The sequence below is a fragment of the Hyaena hyaena genome, unplaced genomic scaffold (genome assembly GCF_003009895.1).
Source record: "Hyaena hyaena isolate Hyena2069 unplaced genomic scaffold, ASM300989v1 scaffold_161, whole genome shotgun sequence".
Taxonomy (NCBI): Eukaryota; Metazoa; Chordata; class Mammalia; order Carnivora; family Hyaenidae; genus Hyaena; species Hyaena hyaena.
The window spans coordinates 279,250-290,512 of record NW_024080792.1 but is presented as its reverse complement, the minus strand read 5'-3'; the positions used below and the strand labels follow the sequence as shown (position 1 = coordinate 290,512).

The following is an 11,263-nucleotide window of genomic DNA, read 5'->3' as shown; positions in this document are numbered from 1 at the left end:
CCTTGACTTGAGTTGAGTGAGACCTGTGTCAGTTGTGATCTACAGAACTTTAAAATTGTCAATTAAAACTGTAAATCAGTTTTAAGGCACTAAATCTGTGGTAATTTGTTGTGGCAGCTAGAAAATGAAGACACTAGACAACCCTGGCATTCCTGCCGCGTTAGGGCTACCAGCTGCTCCCCACTGCCGCCTCCTCTCCTTCCAGCCTGTGCTCTGTCTCCTCAGCTCAGGCACGCAAAGGCACAGACCAGCAGTTCTGCAGCCCACGTCCGTGGCTCCCCGGGGAACACGGTGCACTCTCCCTCCGCACGAGCAGTGGCCCACGTTTTGTTCATTTTCTTCCCCCAAAGTATGCATTTATCGTTAGGCTAAATGTTTTACAAAGCTCTTTGCAAAAACACAGCAGCCTCTTGCCATCAATACCGTATACCGCTTTTTCCTTTATAGAGGCAACCGACTTTAATTCATTTAGCTATGTCTTTTGGTCGTCATACCTCTGAAATAGCTTACACTGCTACTTCTTGATCTTTCTGTATCTGCTGTCTTCCCCAAACGGAAAACTTAACCGTGCTTTATCTACAACTTTGCCCACCATACGTAGACTTTCCTCCCTCTGACCCTCCCAAGAGGGTTATGTTTATAATCTTGTCTTAATCGCTATTAAGTGTTTGCATTGTTAGGGCGCCTGCGTGGCTTAGTCGGTTAAGCATCCACCTCCTAATTTTGGCTCAGGTCATGGTCTTGTGGCTCATGGGATCAAGCCTGGCGGTGGAATCTATGCTGACAGTGCAGAGCCTGTTTGGGGGCTCTCTCTCTCCCTCTCGCTCTGCTCTTCTCTCCTACACACACACCCTCTCTCTCTCAAAATAAATAAATAAACATTAAAAAAGCCTTAAAATAAGAATTTACATTGTTATGACATTTAAATATTCACATAGTATACTATGATTATTTTGTTGTGTAATATTTCATCATCTCTGGGATTAAAATTGTCTTTTCTGTTTATCTTTTGATTTTCTGGGCACACATTATACTTCCACCTCAAATATTTGCGAAATAATAGAAATTCTCTCTCGATACTTTTAGAGACGACAGGTGTTCTATTTTTAGTATTTTTAGAGAAAAAACAGCCATAAACTGATCTGCTTCAATCTGGACTGGTTGCCTCCAGGTCCCTACAAACCATTCCTCCTGAGACCTCCTTCCATTGTCTTCCTGAGGATTCTTGTCACCTCTCACTTGTGCCAGATCTGTTTCCAGTGTCGACTACTGAGAAAGTATGCGCAGCAGGTAAACTTTGAGGATTTTGTCTCTCTAAAAACATCTCTTACCCTTGTGTCTACCCTTGTCTTGATTTTGTCTGTTAGTTGAACTGAAAATAATTTTTGCTCAGAATTTTGCAGCAGTTGCTCTGTTTTCTTCCAGCTGTCAACAATATTGATGTCAGACTTCCAAAGCTGTTCATATTCTTTTTTTTTTTTTTTTAAAGTAATCTCTACACTCAACATGGGGCTTGTTCTTTGCACCAGGATGCTAGTCCTCAGCAGACATTGAATCGGCAGACATTGAATGTGATCTTGGATTTTCCAGCCTCCAGAATTATAGGAAATAAATTTCTGTTGCTTATAAGCCTTCCAGTATATGGTATTTCTGTTACAACAGCCCGAACGCACTAAGGCACTCTCTAAATTTTCCTTCCTTCCTTCCTTCCTTCCCTGGGAGATTTTGTTTCCTAGGAGATCTCACCTCGCTTCCAACATGCATGTTGAGTTTACTGTTTCTCTTGCCATATTTTTTAATTCTCAAGGGCTCTTTTTGGTCTTTAAATGTATTTTAAAAGTAGTATCCTATCATTGTTTCATGTATGCCACGTTTTACCACCCATTTTATCCTCTCCAGAAACTAAAGCCTCCATTCTCTACCAGGTTGGAGAGATACAGTCATCTGAATATATGAAGTAAGTGAGAGGATCTAAGATTCTGACGTCTTCTTAAACAGACTTTCAACCAATCTGCTGTTTTTAAAACCATCTTTTTCCCCTACTTCCAAAGCATCTGGTGCTGCCAGCTACTGGAGTGTTTTCTGGGATGAGCAATGCAAATCGGGTTGCTTATTGGCTTTCAGCACCGCCATTTTAGGATCCAGCTCTCTCAGGGCTGCTACATCTATTAACATTCATTCTGATTTTCAAAATCTGATGGTTCTCAATTTATCTGCTTTTGCAAGTATTTTTTTCCTCTGTTTTCTTTGTTCTTGTGATATCATTCCTTTTAAAATTCTGTAAAATGTTGTTTAAGTAGGGTTTTTATAATGAGTAGGGATAAAAGTATATGTTCAGTTGACTATTAAATACCTTTCATGGGGGGGGCACCACACATGTTAATAAACAATTCACTTAGAATCATCCTCCCCATTCTAATCCCTCGACTTTGGCAGGAGTGGGGAAGGATGGTACAAAGAAAAGTAACCCTCCCCACACAACACGACACTTCTTAAGAGAGCTGAATGTTCACTGCCGTTCCCCAGCGGGTGGTTGCAGACCTCTTTCTATAGCGTCTTAGAAAATGTGTTAAGGGTCTCACCCTGATTTTTGTTTTGTTTTAGAATTTTGCATTTAATTTTTGGCTTTGTACCTTAGCTAAAATTCTGAGATGACAGGGAAAATTTCACTCAATAATCTGTTATAGGCTGAACTGGCTATTATATTTCCTAAGAAGTCTTTTTTTCCCCAAGTTAAATTATAGAGTTGTTCTGAGTAATCCAACAGTTGATGATAGTTATTTTGTTTAGGTTTCTTTCACCTGTACCTTTTGATTATCTCGTGTCCTTGGTCTTAAACAGTCTTTTTTTGTGTGTGTATGCTCCCACAAACTTATGGAGGTCTTCAAATGCTATTTATTTGGTCCCAAGAATGCATATGTCATCCTAAGTGAAGATCTGATTAGGAATATTTCATAACATATGGGAGTATTGACTTAGGACTTGTAGGAAAAATCCTCATATAAGACCTTCAATCAAATCAAATAGACTACACTTACTATATTTGAAGTAATTTTTTCCCTTCTTACTTTATAAAAATATTTAATGGCTTGAAACAACTTTAATACTAGTTCTAATCCCTTGGACGTATATATACACATCATAAATTCTTCGGACATAAAGTTAAGTGGTATCATAATTAATGGTTTATAGCTCTGTAACATCACTTCCCTTTTTAATGTCCTCTAATTCCATTTTAGGAACTCACCCTGGACCTACATCTGTTTCTAGCAATAATGATTTTTATTTGTTGTCATTGTTTTTTTTATGTTATTCTATTTTTACAAAGTAAATTCAAATGTGAGTTTATTTTTCTATATGATGGAAAATAGATTATTGATCTACTCATTTTTACACACAAGGTTTCTTATCTTTTTTAAAATTTGTCTTCTAATGGCATGGTACTGCCAGATTTTCCTCTGTGACAATAATATCCAAAAGACAACTCCATTGCTTCTGTGCCTAGTACCAAGACTTGATTTTCACCCTCAGTTTTGAGCTTACAGGCTTACTGCAAATGTGATGTTGGTAGAATAAAGTTTTCCTCACCCTACATATCTTGCACATGCCCCTTGACAGTATTTTACAATATCATTTTTTACAAAAATTTAAATATGTCAGAACAATAATTTCTGGTTAATTCAATCAAAGTAAAATAAAATCAAGTAAAATTATTCTGTGCTGCCATATATTGATCGTATTAGGGTGCTTCCTTAGCAAGGGAAAATTTCAATCTTTGTTAAAGGCAGTGACTACATTTTGTAGGCCGCCAGTCAGGAAAGAAACAAACTGGGAGCAAGTGCCGGCTTTGCCTGGAATTGAGCCATCGTGCCCAGAGCAAAAGGGGAAAATGAACTCTAGCAGGGTAGTGTCAGTTAACGAAGGCTTTTCTTCATGTGCAGTAGACAAGATATTGTAGTTAAAAGGCTGATGTGGGTTTTGAGACAGAGACCTGTCAAGACTCAATCATTTGCTTGATGTGTGACCTTGGGCAGATTACTGACCTAAAGCTCACTTCCCTTCCTTGGTAAAAATTTTATGTCTTACAAGATTCTCATGAGGATTCAGTGAGATAAAGTTTGTGGATGTTCTTTGTATATTTAAAAATCCCATGGAAATCCACCTGGTATGATTGTTTAATGCTTTCTATAGCCGAAGGGTAGTTTAGATCGCATTTCAGGACTATCTAACACAGTGTCTGATAAAGCATATACTCAATAAATAGTAATTCCTTTCTTTCTAAAAAAATTTTTTTAATGTTTTATTTATTTCTGAGAGAGAGAGAAAGAGAGAGAGCGTGAGCAGGGGAGGGTCAGAGAGAGAGGGAGGTACAGAATCTGAAATAGGCTCCAGGCTCTAAGCTAGCTGTCAGCACAAGAGTCCGACGCAGGGGTCGAACCCACGAACCGTGAGATCATGACCTGAGCTGAAGTCAGATGCTTAACCGACTGAGCCACCCAGGCACCCCAGTAGTTCTTTTCTTTATCCAAGGAAGAAAAATAAATTTCCCAGTAATGAGCAATTATAAGATACCATAGCTATTCCAGCACAGCATAAAGATTTTTTGGGGAAAAAAGACAAATGGAATATTCTAAAGTTCATACAATCTAGTTTTCCAAGGATTATCATTATTGTAGAAGAAGAGTAACTATGCACATATGGTTTATATGGCACAAATGGTTTTTCCTTTTCACAAAAATAAGACTAAATAAACTAAAATTTACATAATTCAGTAGATTAGATGATCATGATAATAATGTTGAAATTTAACACTTTTGAGGAATAGGAAAGAAACTTAGAATCTCTTCTATATTTCAATAAATTGGTATTACTCAGAGATATCATATAAGTAACTAGTTATTTACTTAAATGACTAAGTTACTAAGTAATCTATTTACTTGGTAATAAAAGCAGAACTGAAATATGAATCTGTTGATCCTTAACTTAGTCCACTTTCTACTACACTAAGCTGACAATTCTATCATTTCTGATTTCATTCACTTGACAGGACTTTAGAATACGTTAGGCATTGGCAAACATTCTATAATTAAGCATTTTCTTTTAAAATAATAATAAATATTTTTCCTGAATATGCAAGTTTTAGTAATTATGCTTCCTGAAAAATGCCCATTGATCCTATACCTGTGCCTTGTTGGCTCTTCCCCACCTATATAACTCTGCTGGATAAAAGCAACTGTTGATTTCCTAACAGCAGCAACACACCCTGTGGATTACCTCCCTCAACATGTATTCTAACCCCTTGTAGGGTTGCAGGATGCAGAAGCTGGAAAGCTAAACAAAAAACAAAAAAGCTACATTTCTCAGACTCACTTGAAGCTAGAATTACACTCACCAGATGACCTGAGGGAGACCTCTTTGGAAGGGAGTGTGGATAGGCATGTGGTCCCCCCACTTTTCATTGCAAATAGCACCAAGGTGACATAATTCTGGGACTGGCAGCTGTTTTGGAAGTTCCTCATTGTACAGATACCTTATTGAATCAGAGGCAGCAGATTTTTATATTTTACAATCTAATGTTCATAACTTTAATGTTTCCTTGATATTTCATTACATGACTAAATCATAATTTTATTAAAAATTTCCCCATTGCGATTATTGACTCTTTCCAATTTTTACTTTTATGAACACTGTTGGAGTGTAATTCTGAATGTTTAAAGTCATCTCCTTTAAAATTTTTGTGCTGAAGATAAATTCATAGATATGAGATTATGAGCTGAAGGGCATACTCACTTCTATAGGAATTTGTTCCGAAGAGATGCCTGTGTAGGGACCTCTTCTGGGCAGAGGACAGAGAAATGGATGTATGTACAAACTAGGAGAAATGTAAGTTATCCTCTGAGACCAGGAAACAATTGTTTTATCCTGACTTCCTCCACATACTTAAACTGAGAAGACTTTTTATGGAATGATGCCTGTCAAAAGTAGGGCCAAGGAAGACAGTGGAAATTTAGGGAATCCTCTGGACAGAGTAGGAATGGAGAAGAAAACTTCAACTTGGCTTCTATGCAGACCCTGAGAAGGGAAATTAAGATCTACAGACATTTATAGAGTTAGACGCAGTTACTATATATCTATTTAAAGAGTGTATAATTATTATACAATTATGAAAAATGTGAAATTTCCCATTTTAAATCATTAAACTTTGCCAATTTTCCTTAGTAATGTTCATGAAAATAATCTGAATGAATAGGGGTGCATTTATAATTGGGAGTACCAAGAAAGCGAGGAAGCAGAAGACTGCTACTTTTCAGAGCCCTGCTAGAAGCCTAATAGTGGGCCACCTGGTGAGGTGAACTGGCTGATCTCTTCTCACGTGTAAGCCTGGGATCTGGCGTCTCGGTCAAGTGTGTCTGGAGATTGAGAGCTCTTTTTCGTGAACACCCAGATACACAATGTGCCTACCTAAGTGGTATATCCAATGGGAATAAAATCCATTACAATATATATTTTTTGCTTTGTTAACACTAGTGTCCTTAACTTAATGGTGGAGTTATTTTATGTCTATCTTCATGAGGTTTTTTGGCAGAACAAAAATGCCTAAGGTAATATTTAGCAGTAGGAACGGAAATAAATTCAGTTGCAATATATCTCTAACATAGTTAACACAAAATAAGATCTAGCAGCAGATAAAAAGCTATCAGATTGAGGGGCGCCTGGGTGGCTTAGTCGGTTAAGCGTCCGGCTTTCGCTTAGGTCATGATCTCGCGGTTCGTGGGTTCGAGCCCCGCATCGGGTTCTGTGCTGACTGCCAGCTTGGAGCCTGGAGCCTGGAGCCTGTTTCAGTCTGTGACTCCCTCTCTCTCTGACCCTCTCCTGCTCACTCTGTCTCTCTCTCTCTCTCTCTCCTAGAAATAAATAAAACGTTAAAAAAAAAAAGCTATCAGATTGAAAAAAATGTTTGCGTGAACATTGTCAACTCAACTAAAAATGTGTATTAATCACCTGTTTTGTACTTTGTGCTATATACCCTGGGGATGGGGAGAGAAGGTCGGTACCAAGAACCTTACCCTCAAGGAGCTAGCAAGCTCTATTTTAATGAATATTAGCCAGATGGACATTAGTGTGTGTGTGCATGTATCTGTTGCAGTTTTGCTATCTGTATATATGGTCTGAAAGTGAGGAAGTCACTACTACAAACCTATACATATATAAGCAAATGAGACGACTCTTCAGCTACGGTTCTTATGGTTATGTTTAACATATTTTTAATAAGTAGCTAGTGGGGCTCCTGGGTGGCTCAGTCGGTTAAGCGTCCGACTTTGGCTCAGGTCATGATCACATGGTTCTTGGGATTGAGCCCTGCATTGGTCTGTGCTGACAGCTAGCTCAGAGCCTGGAGCCTGCTTCAGACTCTGTGTCTCCCTCTCTTTCTGACCCTCCCCTGGTCACACTCTCTCTCTCTCAGAAATAAATAGAACATTAAAAATTTTTAAATAAAAAGTAGCTATTTAGTGTATCCAAGAACATGCTCTTTTTTATTTTGGAAATAGGTTTTTTATTAAGAATTATGAGCCCTCCATTCTGTCCGATGTGTTGATTTTTCAAGCTGTCATTCAGGATAAGTGAGTTGCAAAATATAATGATGCAAGCCTGCATTGTAGGTGAACAAGGACAAGTTTAAATGTGTGTTGAAATTATTTTAGAGCAAATTTCACAATGCTAATTGTCCTTCAAAGTAAACTATCTTAAGAGTCAAATCTAACCAAAGAATTGAATGTCATCTATTATAACAAATGTAAAACTCGATCATAATTTATTACTGTGACATAGGATAACACTACAGAAGTATAAACATTTTTGATAGATATGTGAGATTATGTTATATAAACTGATAATATCTTCTTTATCATATCTTTCATATATATAAATTTGGCAAAAAGTGCATAATATCCACTCAATCTCATAAATAAAGATAGGTCCATGTTTTTAATATCTATTATCCTTAAGTAAGATACAAAGAAAACATTTTGTACTTCATCACATATGTAGAGGAAATGATAGTGTCTAAAATTTTGGTTATTATATGTCACTATATTTTATACAGATAGGATGAGAAATCTCATATGGTAAAATAATATTTTTATAAAATAGTGTTATTTTGTTTTACAGAGCAAAATAGGCAGCATTCCTGTTAATTCATTAAACTGCTTTTTCTGACAGATATATTGACCTTTTTAAACTATCCTGAATATAATGTTTTATTGTCTAAGGCTTCATTTTTTAAACAATATGATGATTTAAAAGCCATACATAAGCAGGAATTCTATTGCACCTGATTAATTATCCCTAAAATTTTCAATTTATTTTTGGATTTATTATTATTGAAGCTTTAATTGCTTAGAATTAAAATGGAGTGAACAAAACTAAATTTTAGTGAAGCCATCCTGTGCTGAAAGTGCATTTCGTGGCTTGTGTCAATTATGGCTTATACTGACTTGCTTTTGCTTCTGAGAAGAACTGAAGAAACATGCCAAAAATGGCAATAAATCTGTGTGGATTGGGAAACCAATGAAATTTCAGAAGTCTACACCTTTTGCAGCAGCTACATAATCTCACAAAATGAGAAAATAAGTCATTGCGCCATAACATAGTGATATTTTATGTCTTTAAATACAAAATCCGTACTCATGTGACATTTTGTTGCTAAAGGAGAAATACGAGACCCTTAAAATTATTATAATATAGAGTAAAAAGTGGAGGCGTTGTTTATGATTCTATGCACAAATAGGAGGACATGTAAATTATGCCCTGAGACTAGGAACAATTGTTTTTTTCCTGATTCTTCCATGCACCTACAGGCTGCAAGGACTCCTCTTAAAATGATACCAATCAAAAGGAGGGGCAGGAGGATGGTGGAAGTGTGGGGGACCTTCATCTGGGTGGAGTAAGCGTGAAGAACAAATCATGAAATGTTCTGTGAAAATAGCTTACCATCTGTATTAGCTATGTATTGGTGCATAACAAAATACTTCAGAAATTAACAGCTTAAAAAAAACTGATGTAATTATCTCACACAGTTTCTGAGGATTAGGAATTTAGGAATGACTTTGCTGGGTGGTTCTGGCTCAGGATCTCTCGTGTGATTGTAATCAAACTGTTGGCTGAGACTCCAATCTCTGAAGGCTTGAGTGGCATTTGGATCAGCTTCCAAGTTCATTCATATGGATGTGGCAGGAAACTTCAGTTTCTACCATGTGCTCCTCATGATGTGTCTTCTGTCAACAGAAGTAATCCAAGATGGAGGCTATAGGCTTTACACACTACCCTCAGAATTGACACACTTTCTCTTCTGCCATAGTCTACTTGTTACACAAATCAGCCCTGATAAAATATGGGACATAAGTACATAAGGATGTGAACTCTAGGAGCCAAATCTCATTGGTAGTTATCTCAGAAAGTGGCTACCATCACCTTCCACGGCATCCTTTATTCCGTCATTTATTTATGCATTCATTCATCTGTAAACAATTATTAAGCCTTTCTGTGTTCCAGGAACTGTGTTAGATCTTGGAGATAACCAAGATAAATATAGTTTCTATGCTCATGGAGACAAAGAAGTACCAGGTATTTACGGTGATTAAAACTATGTTAAGGAAGCCCACAGATTATCTCATAGGCTCCTATAGTATTTTGTATTTCCTTAACATAGCTCTGGTCTTTGTCTAACTCCGTGAGTGGAGGGAGTATTCCTACCCCAACTGATATGCTTCCTCTTCTCTGATTATTTTCACTTCTATTCCACCTTACTAACATGCTCACTCCATGCGCAGCATGGAACTTTTCCTCACCTAAAGCCTTTTTGCCTTCCAAAGTGCTATTTAAATAATCCACTCTTTAATCACAATTGATATTTCCAACTTCCTTATTTAACTGATTGTACTGGGATGGTACTTAAACACTATTGTGATTTCTGGTCCATTTATCCTCACATTTTCTTCCCATCTGTCAGACTTCTCCTGTCTCCACCTCCCTTTCTAGCCTCATCATTTCTACAGTCCATCATTTTAATTTTCCTGTTGCCAATTCACTTCCCCTTGTTTGACAAAATGCCAAACTAGAATGAACCCAGTTATCTATTTCTTTATGCCTTTGTGTGACAGCTAGAGCACTGGAAGAAAAATCCAAAATAGGGTATATGGATTTCATTATAAATTTATAATCATCAGGCTCAAAATGGATCCCAAGTATGCAAGAAACCTGGTCTCATTTTCCAGGTCAGCTTGTTCTTCAAGTACACACTATTCTATTCCTTTTCTCCACTCCTTAAATAACTGACCTGTCTCCACCCTTACACTCTCAACTCTCAGCAGAAAACTTCTGAAGAGGAAATAGAAGCCACCATCTGGAGGTGACTCAACTCTACTGTATTTCCAAATGTGATTCTAGCTGTGCTCATTCTGTCTTCCATCCCTCCTCTTTTAGTCACGGGAAGAAAAGAAGTTTAACATTTCAAAAGAGAATGAGTATTCAATGAAGCACATATCTGGTGGAGAGGAATCAGAAGACCTTTGAATTTCAGGTAAAGATTAAAATGGCATCATTTTAAAGCTCCCATTTTAAATTAGAGATGAGCAAATCCATGACTGAACCTAGAGTTACAACCACATAGGTTCTTCTGCTGTGCTGTCATGGCGTCCCACCACGACTTCCTTCTTCCTCCTCTCACTGTAACTATCTACAAACCTATCTCCCTAGCCTCCTGTGTCCCCTGTTGAGGAGAGAGCCTGACTAAGAAAGAATGGCAATCCTGATTGTGCACAAGCCCTTAGCGAGGTTTTATGAGTGAGGTAAAGCTGTAAAGTCGGTGGGAGAAGTCAAGCAAAAGGATGCAGTTTGAGAAAATAGAACTGAAGTATGATTAAAAAAATAATTCCTGTTTAAACTTTTTAAAAATGTTTTTGTTTATTTTTGAGAGACACAGCATGAGTGAGGGAGGAGCAGAGAGAGAGGGAGACACAGAATCTGAAGCAGGCTCCAGGCTCTGAGCTGTTAGCACTGTCAACAGCACTGACAGGTCTTGAACTCACCAACCGCAAGATCATGAGCTGAGCCAAAGTCAGACGCTTAACTGACTGAGCCACCTAGGCACACCCTAAAAAAATAATTCTAGAAACTAATTTGACAATAAACTATTTGTAAAAAAATAAATAAATAAATAAATAAATAAATAAAAAAGAAACTAACAGTAACCAACAAGCACAAA

General features: G+C 37.4%; 1 long non-coding RNA gene across 1 annotated transcript in view; it reads left to right on the top strand.

Annotated features, from left to right (window-relative positions):
• Positions 1–1,177: 1,177 nt before the first annotated feature.
• The window catches only part of LOC120236733, a 64,521-nt gene continuing 54,435 nt past the window's right edge, over positions 1,178–11,263 (top strand). The window contains exons 1-2 of the long non-coding RNA XR_005529752.1: positions 1,178–1,290; positions 10,483–10,579. This is a non-coding gene — a long non-coding RNA (uncharacterized LOC120236733). The remainder of the gene's footprint in view (positions 1,291–10,482; positions 10,580–11,263) is intronic.